General features: G+C 31.9%; 1 long non-coding RNA gene across 2 annotated transcripts; it reads left to right on the top strand.

The window, feature by feature from the left end:
• Positions 1-414: 414 nt before the first annotated feature.
• Positions 415-6,909, top strand: LOC129232495 (uncharacterized). Of its 2 annotated transcripts, none has more exons than XR_008581358.1 (3): positions 415-442; positions 2,201-2,267; positions 6,772-6,909. It is a non-coding gene; the product is annotated as an uncharacterized LOC129232495 (long non-coding RNA). The 2 variants fall into 2 exon arrangements; XR_008581359.1 differs by lacking the exon at positions 415-442 and adding an exon at positions 1,380-1,541.
• The last annotated feature ends 1,137 nt before the right edge of the window (positions 6,910-8,046 follow it).

The following is an 8,046-nucleotide window of genomic DNA, read 5'->3' as shown; positions in this document are numbered from 1 at the left end:
CCGTGTTTTTCCAGTTTGGTCTTATAGCGTCAGTTTAGTCAGTCCCTGGGACGACATAACATTCACCATTTGAGGACCCTTTTACTCAACCCGGGTTCCAGCCCTCTACCCTGGTCCCTGTGTCGTCCTGGCGACGGACTTCATGCCGTCTATGCGACGCCGAACCTTTTTACACTTACACTTCATCAAGATATTCCGCGTAAAAATATACTCCTTAGCAAGAAATAAATAAATAAATTATTGAAAGGTTTAAAATCGCGTCTTTTTGTTTCGAAACACATTGTAACGAAGAAACATGGATAAAATAAAGAAAAAAGTTAAGCTTCCAACGGTGATTTTATTTTTGATTCTATTTCGAGATATTCATGCGCGGCATTCTAAACCAGCGCCGTCTCTCTGAACTCCCGCTCGCCGTTCGGCCATGTTTTTGCAAGCATGAAAGGTAAGTAAAAATATTTTTTTGTTTATTACGTATAGAAATGCAATAAGAACGTTGTGTGCATCTTTTCTTAAAGATGTTTGTTTAAGAGTAATCCTTAACGTCACCAAAAGAAAAAAGCAAACTTTTAATGTATATTCGTGTGCGTTTTTACTTGAAATGTAGTGTTAACTATATGATGTGTTCCATTGTTTGTCCGTTGTGTTTGTGGCAGTTTAGTGTAAATGTTTACAGGAATACGTTCTTGAAGTACTGAAAAGCATTATGTTTTTTTTTGTTTTGTTTTCTGCGTGTCCCTGCAGCATGTGAAGAAAAAAAAAAGGTGCTCGTTACGTAATGTAAATACACAATCATGCCGATACTTCGACTGTTGCAGATTCTGTTGATACTAAATTTAACAACGATATTTTTTTTTATGGTATGAAATTAGACAGTTGTGATTGACATTAATATAATGTGTTTTATTGCAAGCAAATTCGTATACTCTGTATTATAATGCAAGCAGATGATGTTTAAAAATAATGATTCTATTGTTTTTCAAAGCTGAAAATTATTTTTCTTTATCTCATGCTTGGTTTTCTCCTTAAAGATGTTTATGTCATGATTCTGTAATTTTACTCCCTTGAAGTATTACGCCAAATTTTTAAGAGTAAATAAACCTGAAGTGATTTTGCTGTTATATGCATCGTTTTGTTACTTTATTGCATTCAACTGTTTTAAATTTTTCAGAATGATTTACTTCCTTTTTATTTTTGTCATTCGCAAAAAAAATCATATATAGTTTTTAATTTACTAATGCAATGATCATGCTCTTTTTCTGGAGAATTTCTTCAGTAGTATTTACGTAAAGTTTGTCTGCGAGGTCACCAAGAGCCATTGAAATTTTTAGGAGCTGCTTTTTTTAGGAGAAGAGGGAGGCATGCCATCGTTCTTGGGGGACTTGACCAGCGCTGACAAGATTCCATGTCACCCTAATCGAAAACTGGTTGACTGGGCATGGTTCGGAATCAGAATCATGTTACGATTTTTATGGGGATGCCTGTCCCATGCTAACAAGGCCTTTGGGTCTAGGTGGCCCTTGCACTCACATGCATGATATAGTGTATGAAATTACTTTTTCTTCTCCTTTTTATTACAAAATTGTAATGCATTGTTATTTAAAGTCTGAACCAAATGATTGGTATGACAGCAGCAGTGTCATATGATTTTTTGCATTTTACTAAAATTTATTTATAAACATTTAAATTCCATTGAACTGGACTAATATTCTTAATATTAGAGCGAGGTTTTGTTTTTGTGAACGACTTTATTTAACAACTACCAAATTTTTTATTAGTGTTTCATGGAACTTGATATAATACAGTCGTAACTGCATTAAAGGTACAAAGATAATTTTCATTTTGATTAAATTACAATAAAATACCATAAAAATTATTTTTCTTTAAAAAGCCGGCTTTTTACAGTGGTTTAAACCAAATAAAGCCGACTGGCCTTTTTTGGCCCGGCTAAAATCAAACAGCCCTGCCTACTGGTCCCTTGAACCAGTGAATTATTTTTCTAACCCATGTGTAAGCAGTAGGTAGCACTGCATGAGTGATGGCCTGTTTTCGGTTTTCATAAACTATGTAAAATTGTCTACATTGTGATATCAATGCAGCATATATAGAAGATTCAAGGGGTACTATAATGAAGTACCAAAAAAATATTAACATACTATTTTACTTTTTGTCATTACATATAATTTTCTTCCTTTTTTTTAAGGAAGAAAACTTAAAGGCATCGAAGAGCAGAATGGAAATGCTTCTACTTTAACTTTCAAGTCTAAAAGGTAATATCTTTTTGTATTGAATTTTCATGCTTTTTCTTTCTTTCAAATGCAAATAATATTTGTTTTTAACACGCTTTTATTAGCTTCACCTGTATGTATGTATGTATGTATGTATCTTGTAATGGAATCTTGCAGCTCAAATTTCGCCCACTTCCTGTGATCGGATTCTTTTGAAATTTGGCACGCGGCCTCAGACCCGATGACAATGCAATATTCTATAATCAAATTAATTAATTAACTCTTTTAATTGTTAGTTTCCTCCAATTTTAATCAATATTTTGGCATAAATCCAACAATGTGAAAAAGGAAAAATTTAAAAAAATACATTAAAAAAATGCTCGCAAAAATTATTTAAAAATATCTACAAAAACCTTTAATTTTTCTGCATCAGACAAAATTTGTTCCAATGTTCCAAGGTAATTAGAACATGAAATATAATTGTTTTTTAACTAATTTCATGCCAAAATTTAGGTGAGCCTTCAATTGGAAATTCATTGCTGATCAGACCATTGTTGAACAAAACTTTTATTCAAATGCATCTCAAATTTTCAAAGTAATATAAATATGATTTCCGCAAACATACATTGATGACTCACAATAGTTTTCCATCGGGGTGCCCTTGTCTCAACTTTAAGATATTGCCTCGCACTCGTTTTAAAAATAATTTCGTCAATTCAACTTTTACGAAAAGATGTAATTGCAATTTTACCTGATAATTCTCCAACATAAGACTAAAAAACATAAAAATAAAATAATAGTTAAAAGAACTAAAAAAACATGCTTTCATAGCAAAATGAACTAAAAAGTGAAAAATAATCTTTGGATGATAGTAGTTGATCAATCACTTAATTTTAATGTAATACAAAAAAGCGTGGGGGGCTTCTTATCAGTTGTCTTGAATTTCTTACATTTGTTGTCCAAGCAGAAATGTAAATAGACAGCACCCCACGCTTTTTTGTATTACATTAAAATTAAGTGATTGATCAACTACTATCATCCAAAGATTATTTTTCACTTTTTAGTTCATTTTGCTACGAAAGCGTGTTTTTTTAGTTCTTTTAACTATTATTTTTATTTGTCAGATTATATAAATCTAACCTCACTTTTCACCTTTTATTTCCATCGATTGACTTATGTTTTGCTTATGTGTTGAGCTAAGTTTCTTGAAGATCAAATCGTGACAAATGTTTTAATGTATGCATACTGAAATTTTAACTAAAGGAGTTACAGTTCTAATTTTGCTCCCCCCTCCCCCCATATCTCTCCCTTTTCATGCAACTGAATTTTTAATTAAGTCCTTTGATTGTTTTATTATTTTTTGAGTTTCCTATAGTTCGGTTTAGAGCTGTTTTTTAGTCATAGGTATCTGTATGAAATGTTCCAAAATGAATATTTAAAAATCATTTTAAATACAGTGTAACTTTGATGTTAACGATACCCGATTTAACGATTTCCTGAATTGAGCGATACATTTCACTGGTCCGAATTTAACTGCATTGAATGTATAAGCTCCTTGATTTGAAGATATCCTTATTTAACGAAAACTTTCTCCAGTCCTTTGACAGTTATTTAATCGGGGTTATACTGTATTTTTTTTTTTATTTAATAGCACATAATTGAGAGTGTAGCAAATCTGCTACTTATATTTTTCCATGACTTTGAATTAATGCTCTCACAAAAGCAACTATGTTGTCAATCAAGTGCATGCTCATGTCTGTGTTAAGCTTGGTTTCAATGAATAAATTCTGAGGAATTACAAGAGATCTTACTGTTGGGGGAGGGGGGTTCTCAGGCTTAAATGCAGGGTTGACAAGAGTCTGTCGACTTAGTTGGAAAGTATGAGAGGGCTGGGGTTTGGTGAACAAACTGACAAGAATGCATGACAAAACAAAATCTGTGTTAATACCTCCTTTAACCGACACACTCAAATATTGAACGTTTATTCCGAGTCCCAGTCCCTTTATATAGGCTTTTCCATATCATTCACTCTGAATAGCTTACACTCAGAAAACAGTTATTATATACAACTGAGTGAATATTCAAGGGGTGACCATTCCTTGAGGGAAATGGTGCATCGCCTCCTAAGCTACGACCCCCCCCCCCCAAAAAAAAAAAAAAGCATTCAAAGATATAGTTTGTTTCAGTTTCAATAATACCATTCCCATTCCATCAGGACCCCCTTCCCTGCATTAAAAAATTTTTCTACAGTTTACACTAATTACTATTTTCAAGAAAATATATCTTTGATTGAACAGAGTGTTGTTGAGTTGTACTTGCTTTCTGTACTACTTTTCTCGCCTTCTTTTTTTTTTTTACCAATTTTTTCAATCGCCATGTGTTGAGATTGTTACTTCCCTGCAAAAAGTCATCAAAACCCCTAACCGCCCACTCGCCTCCCCCCTCCAATAACTAATTTTTTGAACTAGTGATTGCTTTTTCTTTTTTCCCACTACAATATTCGTAACTTAATTTTGCATTTATTTGTGTAAATGTTATTTATTTATTATTGCTCATTTATGAATTATTTTTTATTTAGACATTGACATTTCATCCAACCTGGATTGCTTATTTTTATGTATATATATATTTTTTGTGACCATAAAAATAATCTTTTAAATAAGAAGTCATTTGCGTGTTGTACACTATGCCAGGGCTGTACCCAGACTTTTGTTTCGAGGAGGGTTTTACCAAACATATTTCTTGTGCAAATTCAATATGATCAATGAAGTTTGATTTCATATTTTGTGTTCTGTTGCTTTTTGTTACAATAGATACTTAAAGAGCATTAACATGAAAAATAAAAATACAATGTATTTCTTTCAATGAAAGAAAAAAAAAAATCTGATCTAAGTTTTCTAATCACTCAAAAGGATAATTGTATTTACTCTGTCTTTGCTCATCTAAGCACATGACTAGCGCAGCCAGAAATACCTTCTGGAGGGTATTTTTGATCAAAAATACCTTCTGAAGGGTTTTTTTTTCATCAAAACAGCCTTTTCATATGAAAAACTACTGTATTATAATTTGCATTTTCATTAAAACCAATGCTTTTGAGGGTTGTTTTCAGCCCCTCTCCCCCTTCGCTATGCCACTGAAGCACATGTGAAGTAATACTTCTAAAATTTCTATTTTATGACATTTATAAAATGTGTAAGTGAGTTTGGTACTTTCAAATTTAAAGAATTTTGGTATTTTTGTTTGGTATTCAAAATTCAAAGGAAAATGGTGCATTGTTCTGTAGAAATGTTTACAATAAATGCAATAAAAATAAATACTGCAGATAAAACACCTTATTTACATTCTTATTCAATAATAATAATTTCATTTTTCAAATGAAATTACAAAATAAATAAAAAAATTAAAAATAAAATAGTAATAGAAATGTTTTCAACAAGAAAAGTGTATAAAAACATCTTTTGAAGAAGTAGTTTTGAAAATTTTTGGTGCGGATTTATTTCTAAAGAAGTGGCTATTAAGCTAGAAATTTCTAAGTGTTGTTCTCCCTCCCCCTCCCCCTGTAGTAGTAAGTATTGCCTTTGCTTTAAACTGGAAGACATTCTTGATTTGATTTTGAGTTTAACATTGATGATGGTGCCTGTTAGGTTTTTGCAATGTTAATGGTGTGTGGGGGGGGGGGGGGGCAAGGGCGGATTCAGGAGAGGGTCCCTGTGACAGTAATTTGTTGTGATTATTATTACTTCATTTTTTTCGATATGAAAAATAGTACATGGAATGAATATTAACATGTGTGTGTGTCCCCGTTCTGTAAGGTATTTCTTCTCAGGGCCTCATAATTCAAAGGAGTGACTTGGTTCGTTTACTGGGGTTATTGCTATTTTGAGTTTTCTAATTGTTCATTTTCAAAATAACAATCATGACTAATGAGTTCAACCTCAAACCACATGTGTGTCTATGTTTTTCCAATAATTTATAAATTTAATGCCATATATTCAAAGCTTGTGGTAGCGTGACCAGCCTATCTGCCAAAAGAAATGACTTTTATGATGAAAATTTGAAAAAATATGATCTATGGTGCAGGTTGCGACATTGAAAAAAATAGGGGGTTGGTAGGGTATAATTGAAAGGATTTTTATCTCATTGGGTTAGGGGGGGGGGTGCCTTGTAGCATGTGAGGGGATGTGTCATCATCCTTGGGGGATGGACTTAACTGATACTTTTTTATGTAGGTGATACAACGTTCGCCATTAAAACATGACTCCCTTTACAACAATTTCTGGATCTGCCCCTGTGAGATGGGGGATGAATCTTTTGATTACTCATCTAACAGTGGGGACTAAAGGAATAGGACAATATTTTGACAAGCCAGGAATAAGAATTTTTTTAGTACAATAGCTTATAAAATCGCATGACTTTTTCCTATATTGAGCAAGTAATGTTTTTCTTTCTCTTCCTCCCCCCCCCCAACCCATTAATATATTGTGCTGTCCTTTTTTGTGGTTTTTGAAAATATTCTTATTTTTTCTCTTCATTAATTCTTTTTCAGATGGTATTGGAAAAAACATGAAGGTAGCAGATGACCGAGGGAAAATGAAATCCTGGCTGAAGCATTCAGCAGACTAGCTGATAAGGGAACAGCCAATAATTAAAGAAATCTATTGTATAAAATTTGTCAATAAAGGTGTTTCATTGTATTATTTTAGTACTGCTCTTTGTATCAAACTTCATGGAATCCATTAAATGCAATTCAGGTAAATTATATAAGAATGTTGTGCTACTTGTACTTCTTTTTTTCTTTTGCAAAACTAAGTCCTGGCTTAATGTATTTAATTATTTTCAGTTAGAATTTCATTGTGTATTGATAAGAACCAATTGTGCACTAGTTTTATCAACTTGGGGGGGGGGGGGTGGATTTCAGTTTAATATTGATTGCTTACATGCAGGGAATAAATTGAGAATAACTTGTTTAAATGTAAATGTTCATTTAGACAACTTTTTATATCGCGAATAAGAATTTTGAATTGTTTTTCAATTGGAAACAAAATTTGATTGCAATCTTAATATTATGTACTGGGCTGGAAGTTGTACTATGTATATTCAGGTTTTGGAAAGTTATTAAAAGGAATAAATAAAATACATGTGAAAATGTATAAGCAGTGCAGGGGCTGCTCCATTGTAGGCAAGATATTTTATTAACATCTAGTTCAAGTAGTTTTAAATTGCATTACTAAGAGGATTTTTTCAAGCCACTTGCTATAAGAAAATTAAAAGCTGTTGCTTAAAACTTGAAAATCTCCAATTATATGTTTAATGAAAGGGCTACCTCTTTAAAGTTTTATCACAGTGAACTAAAATTTTGCATTTTAAATTCTTATAATAGCTATATTAAATTCTTATATTAATAATTTTTTTAAAAAATGGAAAGTCATAAACATAAATAGACAAGTAAGAAGGTACATAAAATGATAATAAAAATTTTCATTCAAGGAATGCAATATGCCTAAACTGTATTTTTGTGTTTTTCAAGCTGCTTTAGGAAAAGATTGTTGGACTTTCCATTCTCCAAAGAGCTTGGAAGAAATAATCAATAGAATACAATGCACCAAAACAATGAATGACAACTTTTTTAATTATCTGAGAGTGAAATAGATCTGAAAAAAAAAAAAAAAACTGAAAGGCGTTCAATATATGTATTTTATAGTGATGATAAATATATTAAACTAAAATTGCTTTAATTGGCTTTTTTATTTTTTAATTTAATTTATATTTCTTTAAAAATTAGTTTGCTTCATTTTGTCAAATAACATTGGGGCTGCAAACC

The sequence above is a fragment of the Uloborus diversus genome, unplaced genomic scaffold (genome assembly GCF_026930045.1).
Source record: "Uloborus diversus isolate 005 unplaced genomic scaffold, Udiv.v.3.1 scaffold_1202, whole genome shotgun sequence".
Taxonomy (NCBI): Eukaryota; Metazoa; Arthropoda; class Arachnida; order Araneae; family Uloboridae; genus Uloborus; species Uloborus diversus.
The sequence above is the reverse complement of the archived record's forward strand: the minus strand, read 5'-3'. Positions and strand labels throughout refer to the sequence as shown.